This window comes from Rhinoderma darwinii, unplaced genomic scaffold, assembly GCF_050947455.1.
Source record: "Rhinoderma darwinii isolate aRhiDar2 unplaced genomic scaffold, aRhiDar2.hap1 Scaffold_541, whole genome shotgun sequence".
Taxonomy (NCBI): domain Eukaryota; kingdom Metazoa; phylum Chordata; class Amphibia; order Anura; family Rhinodermatidae; genus Rhinoderma; species Rhinoderma darwinii.
In genome coordinates this window covers 170,521-183,936 of record NW_027464091.1, presented here as the reverse complement: position 1 = coordinate 183,936, position 13,416 = coordinate 170,521, and positions in this window count along the sequence as shown.

Sequence of the window (13,416 nt, the reverse complement as noted above, 5' to 3'; positions counted from 1 at the left end):
TCTAAAGTAGACATATGGGAAATGTGAACTAGTAACTATTTTCTGTGGTATAACCATCTGTTTTACAAGCGGATGCATTTAAATTCCGAAAAATGAATTTTTTTTCTACATTTTCTCAAAATTTTGCAATTTTTCACCAATAAACACTGAATATATCGACCAAATTTTACCACTATCATAAAGAACAATGTCTCACGAGAAAACAGTCTCAGAATCGCTGGGATAGGTTTAAGCATTCCAAAGTTATTACCACATAAAGTGAATTATGTCAGATTTGAGAAATGGGCTCTGAGCCATAAGGCCCAAACTAGGCTGTGTCCTTAACCCCTTCCCGCAAAATCACGTACAGTTACGTCATGGGAGATGGACTGTTCCCGCATCTCGACGTAACTGTACGTCATGGAGATGAAGCTGGCTCAGGAGCTGAGCCAGCGACATCACCGCCGGGTGACAGCTGTATGTTACAGCTGGCACCATGAGGTATCGGCCAGGACCGGAGCTAGCCTCCGATCTGACCGATTAACCCCTCACATGCTGCGTTGAATAGCGATCGCAGCATGTGAGGAGTTTATAGCCACCGGCGCCCCAGCAACGTGATCGCTGGGTTGCCGGTGGCTGCAAAGGCGATCGGAGGGCTAATGCTTACCTCCCGGTCCGCCAGCAATGGAATCCTCCTATGCCCCGTCGTCGGCGGGGCCCAGGAGGCTTCCGGTACCATCGGCAAGATGGCGCCGGCTCAGCTTCCGGCTCAGAAGCTGAGCCGGCGTCATCAGCAGTGGGTGTCCGCTGTATGTTACAGCGGACACCCCGATCTATCGCCAGGAACCGGAGCTAGCTCCGATTCCTGGCATTAACCCCTTCGATGCAGCGATCCATTGTGATCGCTGCATCCTAGAGGTTTGTAGCAAATCGGCAGCCTTGCCACACGATGGCAAGGCTGGCGACTGCTACCATGGCAACAGGATGCCTAACAATGGACTCCTGTCTGCCATTACGTAAGCTGATTAGGCCCAGCCCAGAGACGGAGCCTGATCGGCTTGCTGTCAGTGAACAACTGACAGTTCTAATACATTGCGCTACATAGGTAGTGCAATGTATTAGAACATTAAACAAACAGTTGGACCTTCAAGTCCCCTAGTGGGACTAAAGAAAAGTGTCAAAAAAAGTGTCAAAAAAGTAAGAATAAAAGTTGTAAAAAATACAATAAAAGTTTCAAATAATAACACAAAACACAATCGCCCTTTTTCCCTTATCAAGTCATTTATTATTGAAAAAAATAATAAAGCCATACATATTTGGTATCGCTGCGACCGTAACGACCTGAACTCTAAAAATATTATGTTATTTATTCCGCACAGTGAACGCCGTAAAAAAAATAACTAAAAAATACTGACATAATTGCTATTTTTTGGTCACTTTGTCTTCCGAAAATTGAAATAAAAAGTGATCAAAAAGTAGCATGTACCTAAAAATGGTACCTATAAAAACTATAACTCGTCTCGCTAAAAACAAGCCCTCATACACCTCCGTCGACGAAAAATTTAAAACCGTTATGGCTCTCACAACTTGGCGACAGAAAAAATCCATTCTCTTTACAAAAGTTATTTTATTGTGCAAAAAGTTGTAAAACATAAAAAGTGCTATAAATTAGGTATCACCGGAATCGGACTGACCCGCAGAATAAAGGTAACATGTAATTTATAACACGTGGCGAACGCTGTATAAAAAGAACTAAAAAAATATGCCAGAATTGCTGTTTTTTGGTCACCTTGCCTCCCAAAAAAAAAGGATAACAAGTGATCAAAAAGTCGCGTGTACCCCAAAATGGTACCAATAAAAACTACAGCTCGTCACACAAAAAAAAACAGCCCTCATACCACTACGTCTATGAAAAAATAAAATTAGTCAAGGCACCAATAAGCCAGGAAATAAAAATATGCAGTTCTGCTGGCCCGAGGGGAACATTTCTTCTGTTTCAAGTGGCGAATTATCAAGGCCCCTAAAATTAGGGATCCAGGAAGGGGAGGGCCCAAACATATCTGCTGGAAGCGACGGTGCCCGTATTATACCAGGACAACACTTTCCCAGCAAAATTCCCCAAACTTCAAAGGTGCGGAGTGCGGACCAAAAGGGGGATAAGTAAAGACCATTTATTAGTGCGACACCGGCCTGTGCAGAAAGGATTGTGTCACAGCATAACACACATCTATGGATTATTTTATTGTTTTTGTTTACCCCACTATACCACCTGACTATGCCCCTTATATACTCCGCCCGGCTTACATGTACCCCCACATTATAAACGGAAACACCAGTAAGACTCCAAACAAAACTACTACAAGCAAAATCCACGCTCCAAAAGCCAAATGGCTCTACCTCCCTTCTGAACCCTACAGTGTGCCCAAACAGCAGTTTACTTCCACATATATGGCATCGCCATACCCGGGAGAACCCTTTTAACAATTTTTGGGGTGTGTGTCTCCAGTGGCACAAGCTGGGCGCCACATATTGGCATATCTATTGAAAAACCATTTTCACTCTGCAATATCACGTGCACACCAATTTCTGCCAATCACCTGTGGGGTTAATATGCTCACTACACCCCTAGGTGAATACCTTGAGGGGTGTAGTTTCCAAAATGGGGTCACTTCTGGGGGGGATCCACTGTTTTGGTCCCACAGGGACTTTGCAAATGCGACATAGCGCCCAGAAACCAATCCAGCAAAATCTGTACTCCAAAAGCCAAATGGCGCTCCTTCCCTTCTGTGCCCTACTCTGTGCCTAAACAGCAGTTTATGACCACATATGTGGTATTGTCATACACAGGAAAAGTTGCTTTACAAGTGTTGGGGTGCTCTTTTACATTTATTTGTTGAGAATATGAAACATTTTCAGCTAAAACTACGTCTTATTGAAGAAAAAGGATTTTTTTTATTTTCACTGCCCAATTCTAATAAAATCTATGAAACACCTGTGGGGTCAAAATGCTCACTACCCCCCTAGATGGATTCCTCAAGGGGTGTAGTTTCGTGAATCGAGTCACTTTTGGGGCGTACTGGTACCTTAGGAGCTTTGCAAAAGTGACATGGTGTCAAGAAACCAATCCAGCAAAATCTGTGCTCCAAAAGCCAAATGGCACTCCTTCTCTTCTGATCCTTGCCGTGTGCCCAAACAGCAGTTTATAACCACAAATGGGGTATTGCCGTACTCCAGAGAAGTTGCTTTACAAATGTTGGGGTTCTTTTATTCCTTTATTTGTTGAGAAAATGAAAAATGTTGAGCTAAAGCTACGTCTTATTGGAAAAAAAGGATTTTTTTTATCTTCACTGCCCAATTATAATAAAATCTATAAAACCCCTGTGGGTTCAAAATGCTCACTACACACCTAGATGGATTCTTCAAGGGGTGTAGTTTCCTAAATGGAGTCACTTTTTTGGTGTTTTCACTGTTTTGGTCCCTTAGGGGCTTTGCAAATGCGACGTGGTCTCCGCAAACCATTCCTGCTAAATTTGAGCTCCAAAAGCCAAATGGCGCTCTTTCCCTTCAAAGCTCCGGCGTGTGTCCAAAAAGCCGTTTATGACCACATGCGGGGTATTGTTTTTCTTGGGAGAAATTGCTTTACAAAAGTAATGGTGCATTTTCTCCTTTTAGTCCTTGTGGAAATTAGAAAAAATTAGCTAAACCTACATTTTCTTTGAAAGAATGTAGATTTTCATTTTCACGGCCTACTTCCAATAATTTCTGCAAAAAACCTGCGGGGTCAAAATGCTCACTATACCCCTAGATAATTTCCTCAAGGGGTATAGTTTCCAAAATGGTGTCACTTTTGGGGATTTCCACTGTTTTGGTGCCGCAAGAGCCTTTCAGACCTGACATGGAGCCTAAAATATTTTCTAATAAAAAGGAGGCCCCAAAATCCTCTAGGTGCTCCTTTGCTTCTGAGGCCGGTGCTTCAGTCCATTACCGCACTAGGGCCACATGTGGGGTATTTCTAAAAACTGCAGAATCTGGGCAATAGATATTGAGTTGTGTTTCTCTGGTAAAACTTTCTGTGTTACAAAAAAAATAGATGAAAAATGAATTTCTGCAAAAAAAAAAAGAAATTTGAACATTTCACATCTACTTTGCCTTAATTCCTGTGAAACATCTAAAGGGTTAAGAAACTTTCTAAATGCTGTTTTGAATACTTTGAGGGGTGAAGTTTTTAAAATGGGGTGACTTATCGAGGGTTTCTAATATATAAGGCCCTAAAATCCACTTCACATCTGAACTGGCCCCTGTAAAAATAGCCTTTTGAAATTTTCTTGAAAATGTGAGAAATTGCTGCTAAAGTTCTAAGCCTTGTGATGTCATAGAAAAATAAAAGGATGTTCAAAAAACGATGCCAATCTAAAGTAGACATATGGGTGATGTTAATTAGCAACAATTTTGTGTGGTATTACTATCTGTCTTACAAGCTGATACATATAAATTTAGAAAAATGCACATTTTTCGCTACATTTTGGTGTTTTTCACAATTAAATACTTAATGTATCGAGCAAATTTTGCCAGTAACATAAAGTCCAATGTGTCACGAGAAAACAATCTCAGAATCGCTTGGATAGGTAAAAGCATTCCGGAGTTATTACCACATAAAGTGAAACATGTCAGATTTGAAAAAATTGGCTGTGTCCTGAAGGCCAAAACAGGCTGTGTCTTGAAGGGGTTAAGGGGTTAAACGGTCATGAAAATGGTGAAGGATGTGTGCATGAGTCCTGAGGGTATGTTCACACGTAGAGTCAAAAACGTCTCACAATACGGAGCTGTTTTCAAGGGAAAATAGCCCCTGATTTACAGAAGTTTTTTGAGCAACTCGTGTTTTTTAGCGGTGTTTTCGCTGTGTTTTCGCAGCGTTTTCGCAGCGTTTTTTACGGCTGTTTTTGGAGCTGTTTTCATTGGAATCTATGAGAAAACGGCTCCAAAAACATCCCAAGATGTGTCCTGCCCTTCTTTTGACGAGGCTGTAATTTTACGAGCCGTCTTTTGACAGTGACGCGTAAAATGACAGGTCATCGGCACAGTACATCGTAAAGACCATTGAAAGTAATGGGCAGATGTTGGAGCCGTTTTTTCAGACGTAATTCGAGGCATAAAACGCCTCCATTACGTCTGAAAAAAGGGTCGTGTGAACCCAGCCTAACAATGTGGCTATCACTATACCTGGAGACACTGTAGCTGTCGCTGTATTTGTGGACGTTGTGGCTGTCGCTAATTTTTGCTTTTCTACCTGCCCCGAATTAAGGTTGTAGGCCAAAGCCAAATAACAAGGCGATTTTATAATTGTACAGGTATAATGTTTAGTGTAGGGACCCCCTGTATGAAGTCGCCTTGTAGTGGAAGTTGGGCTCAGGCAAGTGGATTATATTCAGCGCTACAAATCTCACAATTATAAGTATGGTAGATATAGCAGTAATGCAAATTAAATAAATCCATATACCATGTTTGCGTATATATTAGTCTCCGCATTATACTGCTGTAATTTTGTGTTTTTTTGCTATATTTGGGGACACTGCGGCTTTCACTGTATTTGGAAACACTAAAGTTGTGGCTAAATTTGGGGATATGGTGGCTATCACTGTATTCAAGGACGTCACACCTGCATTTGCAATTTAATTGTTCTGTCACAAGAGCTTCAGTCACCCCTAAAGCCCAGACCCAAACTCCAGTCACTTGCATAACTTAGACAAGAAGCCTCAATGACACATATCTGCCATCAACTACTTTATCCACTCATTATTTACTAGGGGTTTAACAAAAATATTGCATTAACCTCTTAATGACCAGCCTATTTTAGACCTTAATGACCAAGCCATTTTTTACTTTTTTTCCATCGTCAAATTGGAAGAGCTATGACTTTTTTATTTTTGCGTCGACATAGCTGTATAAGGTCTTGTTTTTTGCGGGACAAGTTGTATTTTTTAATAGCACCATTTTGGGGACATATTATTTATTGATTAACTTTTATTAACTTTTTTTTGGGGGGGAATAGGAAAAAAACATAAATTTCACCGCTCTTTTTTGCGTCCTAAATCTACGCCTTTTACCTGTGGTATAAATAACACAATAACTTTATTCAGCGGGTTGTTACGATTGCAAAGATTCCAAATATGTATAGATTTTGTATGTTTTAGTACTTTTACACAGTAAAAACGCCTTTTTAAAAAACAATATTTGCTTTTGTGTCTCCATATTTGAAGAGCCGTAACTTTTTTCTTTTTTCGCCCATGCAGTTGTATGAGGGCTTTTTTTTTGCGGGACGACTTGTAGTTTTTATCGGTACCATTTTGGAATAGGTGGGACTTTTTGATTAGTTTTTATCACATTCCCAAATTCCCAGAAAACAGGAATTTTTCCATTGTTTTTTATTTTATTTTTTGCGGCATTCACTGTGCAGCTAAAATAATGTAATAGCTTTATAGTCTGGGTCGTTACAGTCGCAGCAATACCAAATATGTGTAACTTTTTTGCTCAATTTAGTTTTTTTAATAGTAAAGCAGTTTGTAAGGGGAAAAAGTGGGTTTTTCAATTTTTATTTCACATTTTTTTTTATTAACTTTATTAACCCGTTAGTGACCGCCAATACGCCTTTTAACGGCGGCCACTAACGGGCTTTATTCTGATACATACGCCTTTTCACGGCACTGCATCAGAATAAAATTGCGGCGCCGTGAAAGGAGATAGCTCCCTGCTCTCAGCTACCGGAGGTAGCTGAGGGCTTGGAGCACACTCTGGGGACCGTTGTTTGCGGTCCCCAAAACGGCGATCGCCGGTATTCAACGAATACCAGCGACCACCATTACAATTAGTGCAGCGGTGGAAAATCGAAATTTTTATCTCCTCTCACCATGAATGTTTGGTGAGAGGAAATAAAAAACGAACCTGAAGGGCCTCCTATGCCCGCGATCGTGCCCCCCTTCTCTTCTCCTCCCGCAGCTGCCGGGAAGAGAAAAAAAATGGCGCCCGTGCATGCACACACAATCTAATTAAGATTGCGGCGCCGTGCAGACTGATAGCTCCCTGCCCTCAGCTACCAGAGGTAGCTGAGGGCTTGGAGCACAGTCTGGGGACCGTTGTTTGCGGTCCCCAAACCGGCGATTGCCGGTATTCAACGAATACCGGCGATCGCCGTTACAATTAATGCAGCATAATAAATCTAACTTTTTATCTCCTTTCACCATGAATGTTTGGTGAGAGGAGATAAAAAACTACTTGTTAGGCCTCCGATCGTGCCCCCCCCTCCCCCCAACCGTCGGGAAAAAAAAAAATGGCGCACGCATGCGCTGTGAGTTGAAAGGCAGCTATTCTGCCTGTAAATGGAAACTGATCAGGGACTGTTATAATTGGTCCCTGATCAGATGGTCACTGTGATATACCTATCACAGTGACCATAGTCCCATATTTTCAAAATACAGCACAAGATTTGTGCTCTTTCCCTCCCTCCTCTCACTGTAGTTGATCTGTGAGAGGAGAGAGAGAAATACTATACAAATCTTGTGCGGTATTATACTGTAAAATACACCACATACTTACTCGCCAGTGTTCCGATATTATCCGAATATTGTCCGTAATTTACCCCACATTACCCGTAATCACCCCAGATTACCGTAATCACCCCAGATTACCCGTAATTACCCCAGATTACCCGTAATTACCCCAGATTACCTGTAATTACCCCGTTATAATTGGTCCCTGATCAGATGGTCACTGTGATATACCTATCACAGTGACCATAGTCCCATATTTTCAAAATACAGCACAAGATTTGTGCTCTTTCCCTCCCTCCTCTTACTGTAGTTGATCTGTGAGAGGAGAGAGAGAAATACTATACAAATCTTGTGCGGTATTATACTGTAAAATACACCACATACTTACTCGCCAGTGTTCCGATATTATCCGAATATTGTCCGTAATTTACCCCACATTACCCGTAATCACCCCAGATTACCGTAATCACCCCAGATTACCCATAATTACCCGATTACCCGTAATTACCCCAGATTACCCGTAATTACCCCAGATTACCCGTAATTAACCCAGATTACCCGTAATTACCCCAGATTACCAGTAATCACCCCAGATTACACGTAATCACCCCCGTTTTTTTGTTTGTCTTCTGAAAAAAAAATAAAAAAAAATATTAGTGTGGTGAACATGAACCGCAGGAGCCGCAGAATGTTCTCTGCAGAGCAGGCATACGCCATGCTATGCTCTAGCGGTTCCGGCAGTGATACGGACACTGCGTCAGAAGCAGAACTTGGCTCAGAAAGCGACACAAGTTCTGCTTCTGCCACTGGACCCCCCAGCCCTATGGTGGTGGACGCAGCGGTCAGCGGTGAAGCGTCAAGAGACGGGCCTAGTACTGCAGTCCCTTCCGCAATTTGGGATCCTGCAATTGCTTTCTCCCCCCAAGTTTTGCCATTTACAGCGACTCCAGGCATCAACGCAGATGTCTCAAATTTTAGTCCCTATAATTTTTTTAATTTGTTTATAGGCGATCAGGTCCTGGAACTAATCGTCCAGCAGACGAATTTATACGCCAGGCAATTTGGCACCCAAAATCTCAGGTCTTGCTATGCCAGAGGATGGATCCCCACAACAGTTTCTGAAATAATTTTTTTTTGGGGAATTACCCTAAACATGGGGATAGTAAAAAAAACCTCTATCCGCTCCTATTGGGCTACCAGCGCTATCCATAGCACGCCTGTATTTGCAGCCGTTATGGCCCGAACGCGCTATGAGACTCTAATGCGTTTCATGCATTTTTCTGACAATACACAAATCCCCCCAAGAAGTGACCCAGCCTATGATCGCCTCAACAAACTGAGACCCCTAATCTCACTCCTAAGTGACTCATTTTTCAATTTATACACCCCAGGCCAAAAACTAGCGGTAGATGAGTCCCTTATGTCCTTCAAGGGCCGTCTATCGTTTCGACAATACATCCCCTCCAAAAGAGCCCGATACGGAGTGAAACTCTATAAGGTGTGCGAGAGCACAATGGGCTACACCTGTGGCTTTTTCATTTATGAGGGCAGGGACCACCACCTTAATCCCCCAGGTTGCCCAGAGGATATTGGCATTAGTGGGAAAATTGTCTGGGAACTCATGGTGCCATTCCTACAAAAAGGGTACCATGTGTACACCGACAATTACTACACCAGTGTCCCCCTGTATAAGTCCCTCCATGCTGCGATTACAGGGGCCTGTGGGACGGTACGAAAAAATAGAGTCTGCTTCCCTCAACGACTGGTGTCCAGGCGACTAGTAAGGGGTGCGTCACTCTCATTTGCAAGTGACCAGTTGCTCGCTGTCAAATGGAGTGACAAAAAGGACGTGTACATGCTCTCCACCGTGCACGAGGACACCACAGTGGCAGTAAGAGAGAGGGGCGCTACCTCTGATAAGAGGAAACCGGTTTGCGTGGTGGACTATAACAAGTTCATGGGGGGAGTTGATCTATCTGACCAGGTCCTACAACCGTACCTGGTCAAGCGCAAAACTAGGGCCTGGTATAAAAAGGTAGCGATCAACCTTATCCAGATGGCCACTTACAACAGCTATGTGCTGTACAAGACCCAGGGAACGCTCAGTTTCCTCCAGTATCAGGAGAAAATTATAGAGCACCTCCTGTTTGACTCCCCCGCACCTAGAGACTCCCTAGAGTCAGAGGATGTCAAAAGGCTCACTGAGTGCCACTTCCTTCACCCCGTCCCTGCCTCTGTGAACCAAAGATACCCCCAAAAGAGATGCCGGGTGTGCAGTAAACACGGAAGGAGGAGCGATTCCCGGTTTTACTGCCCCATGTGCCCTTCAAATCCAGGCCTGTGCAACTACCCCTGTTTTGAGACCTACCACACCGTTTCTAATTATTAATTTTATCTATAATTTAGGGAAAACCAAAAAGGGTGGGGTGGGGGGGGGGATTCTTTTTAGGGAGTCAATTTCATTTATGCATATTTTTTTGTTTAGTTTCTGGGCTTTCCAAGGGAGGGAGGGATTCTCATGGGGAGGTTTATTTATTTCAGACTGTAAAACTAAATTTCCCCTTTATGATTTTTTTTATACAATTCTTGGACAATTAAATCCAGGACTTGATCACTCACAAATGAATACAGTTTATTGTGCAGGAGCCCACATCTGTCTATTCAGAACAAGGACCCCACAAGTGTTCTTGAAATAAAAAATAAATGTGGGCATTGCATTTATTAGTAGATAAATCCAACACCTGCGGCCCGTGCCGCCCCTGAATTTGTGGAAGTCGTGCATTTTAGCAATGGTTACAAGAATAAATTGGGGATGTATTTCCTTTTTCTTATGACTATGTCCTGCCACATACAGCGGTTACATTCCTAATTCTGTACCGTGATACAGGCATGATATTTTTTTTTTGGAGGATCTCTAATAATTGAGGCCGCAAGTAGTGGACCGAACACAGTGCAGGGAGCCGGGCTCCTAGCATCATACTTATGTACGATGCTAGGAGTCCCTGCCTCTCCGTGGAACTACTGTCCCGTACTGTAATCATGTTTTCAGTACGAGACAGTTATCCTGCAGAGAGGCAGGGACTCCTAGCACCGTATATAACTATGATGCTAGGAGCCTGGCTCCCTGCACTGAGTTCGGTCCGGTACTTGCGGCCGAAATACTTCTGTCAATTACGGACGTAATTAGTGTGTGTGCACATACCCTTACTGTTCCTATAGATGGTTTTGGACACTGTCCCTTTATATATTCTGTAGGCGATTGGTTGTTTTGTGCACATAGCGGTTCCTACCTTGCCGGGCAGGGGCCTGTTATGGTGTACCGCGTCACTTGGCACATTCGTCCCTCATAAGGATTGATGGAGCTAAAGAGACGTTGTACAACCAGTCACTGAAAAAAAAATCCTTGTCATGACAGCCCTGCAGGTGTTCTTCTATCTAGTGAACAGACTCGAGTTTGCAACATAGTTGGATACATTTTCCTCCATTTGTTTGAAGATATTGCCCGTCACTCCAGTACAGTTTATTTTTTCCTCTCCGACTGATTTTATATTAGGACAGAATTCTGTCCACAATGACATCATAATGGCACCAACTGCTTCTTCAGCAAGACATAGTCATAAGTACAGGCAAATACGTCTATAGCGACATGTATCCGTTATGAATACACGGCTTCACTTCTATTCTGTGCCGCACAAATTTATTAATGTGGCGTATTTCTAACAAAATAACCTTCTACCACGTCTCCTCTATTTCATGTGGAAACGTAATAAAAGCTTGAAGAAAACATTATATACCCATAGTGTCTGAAATGATACCCATTATTTCCTCCTTTAAAAAATTTTTGGTCCGCATGCTCACTACACCACTAGATGAATACCTTTAGGGGTTTAGTTTTTAAAATGGGGTCATTTCTGCGTGTTTTTTTTTTTTGTTCAGGCAGCTCAATGCCTCTAAATGCATGATATGGGGCCGAGAATTTATTCAATTCTGCCCTGAAAGCCAAAGGGTGCTCCCTCTCTTTTTGGCCCAGCCACACGTCTAATAAGCAGATTGGGGCAACAATGAGAGTATTTTTGAAAACAGGAGAAACCGGGTGATAGATTTTGGGGTGTGTTTCTTCATTTTCATGTTCGCTTTACAAAGAAATCGGTCTTCAAAGTGATACTTTTATGAAAAAAGTGAAGTTTAATTTTTTTTCACCTGCTATGCATTAAATTTAGCAAAAAACTGTGGGGTCAAAATACTCACTACACCCCTAGATAAATACCTTAAGGGGTCTAGTTTTCTAAATGGGGTCGTTTATGGGGAGTTTCTATCGTTCTTGCAGCTCAAAACCTCTCCAAATGCACATTGGGGCCTAAAACATTTTCAAGCAAAATAGGAGTCCTGAAAGCCTCCGGGTGTTCCCTTCCTTTGGGGCCCTGCTGTGTGTCCAGGCAATGCATTAGGGTCACAATGGGGGCATTTTTGAAAACAGGAGAAACAGGGTGATAGATTTTGGGGTGTGTTTCTTCATTCTTATGGTCGCTTTACACAGAAATCGGTCTTCAAAGTGATATTTTTATGGAAAAAGTGATTTTTTATTTTTTTTCACCTGCTATGCATTAAATTTAGCAAAAAACTGTGGGGTCAAAATACTCACTACACCCCTAGATAAATACCTTAAGGGGTCTAGTTTTCTAAATGTGGTCGTTTATGGGGAGTTTCTATCGTTCTGGTAGTTCAAAACCTCTCCAAATATACAGTGGGGCCTAAAACATTTTCAAGCAAAATATGAGTCCTGAAAGTCTCCGGGTGTTCCCTTCCTTTCGGGCCCTGCCGTGTGTCCAGGCAATGCATTAGAGTCACAATGGGGGCATTTTTGAAAACAGGAGAAACAGGGTGATAGATTTTGGGGTGTGTTTCTTCATTCTCATGGTCGCTTTACAAAGAAATCGGTCTTCAAAGTTATACTTTTATGAAAAAAGTGAGATTATATTTTTTTACACTTGCTTTGCATGAATTCTTACAAAAAAACTGTGGGGTCAAAATACTTACAACACCCCTTAATAAATATCTTAAGGGGTGTAGTTTGCAAAATGGGGTCACTTGTGGGGGTTTCCACCATTCTGACACCTATGAGCCTCTGAAAACCTGGCTTGGTGCAGGAAAACCAAATGTACTTCAAAATGTATAAAATTATTACTAAACTTGCAAGTCTTCTAAATTGCTCCAAAAAAATATTTTTTTTTCAAAAGTGCTGCCAAAATAGAGTAAAGAGATGGAAATATATATTTAATAAAAAAAATTGTACTGTATGTATGTACATATTGCCGTTAAAAATAGGGAAAAATGATAATTTTTACAAAATTTCTTCATTTTTTCTATTTTTTTATTAATTTCCGTAAATCGTATCAGTCTACTTTTACCACTAAAATAAAGTACAACATGTGACGAAAAAACAATGTCAGAATTACTTGGATATTCAAAACTTTCGCTGAGTTATTCTCTGATAAAGTCACACATACCAGATTTAACAAATCTGGCTTGGTCATTAAGGCCCAAACAGGCCCGGTCATTAAGGGGTTAATCTTTCTTTTTTTATTTTTACTAGTCCCACTAGGGGACTTTAATATGATGTGATCCTGCGATCGCTTTTATATTACACTGCAATACTTTTGTATTGCAGTGTATTACTGCCTGTCTGTTTACTCCCTCCCTCTCTCCAAAACCGCTCTGATGCGGCGCCCGCTATTGAGCACCAAATCTGAAGGGTTAAACGGGTGAGATCGATACTAATATCGATCTCACCCGTTCGAGCCGGGATTCCTCCAGCCCTCAGCTACATCTGGTAGCGGAGAGCAGGGAGATTTAACGGCTCCCTGCTCTGTTTATTTATTCTGATGCAGTGCCG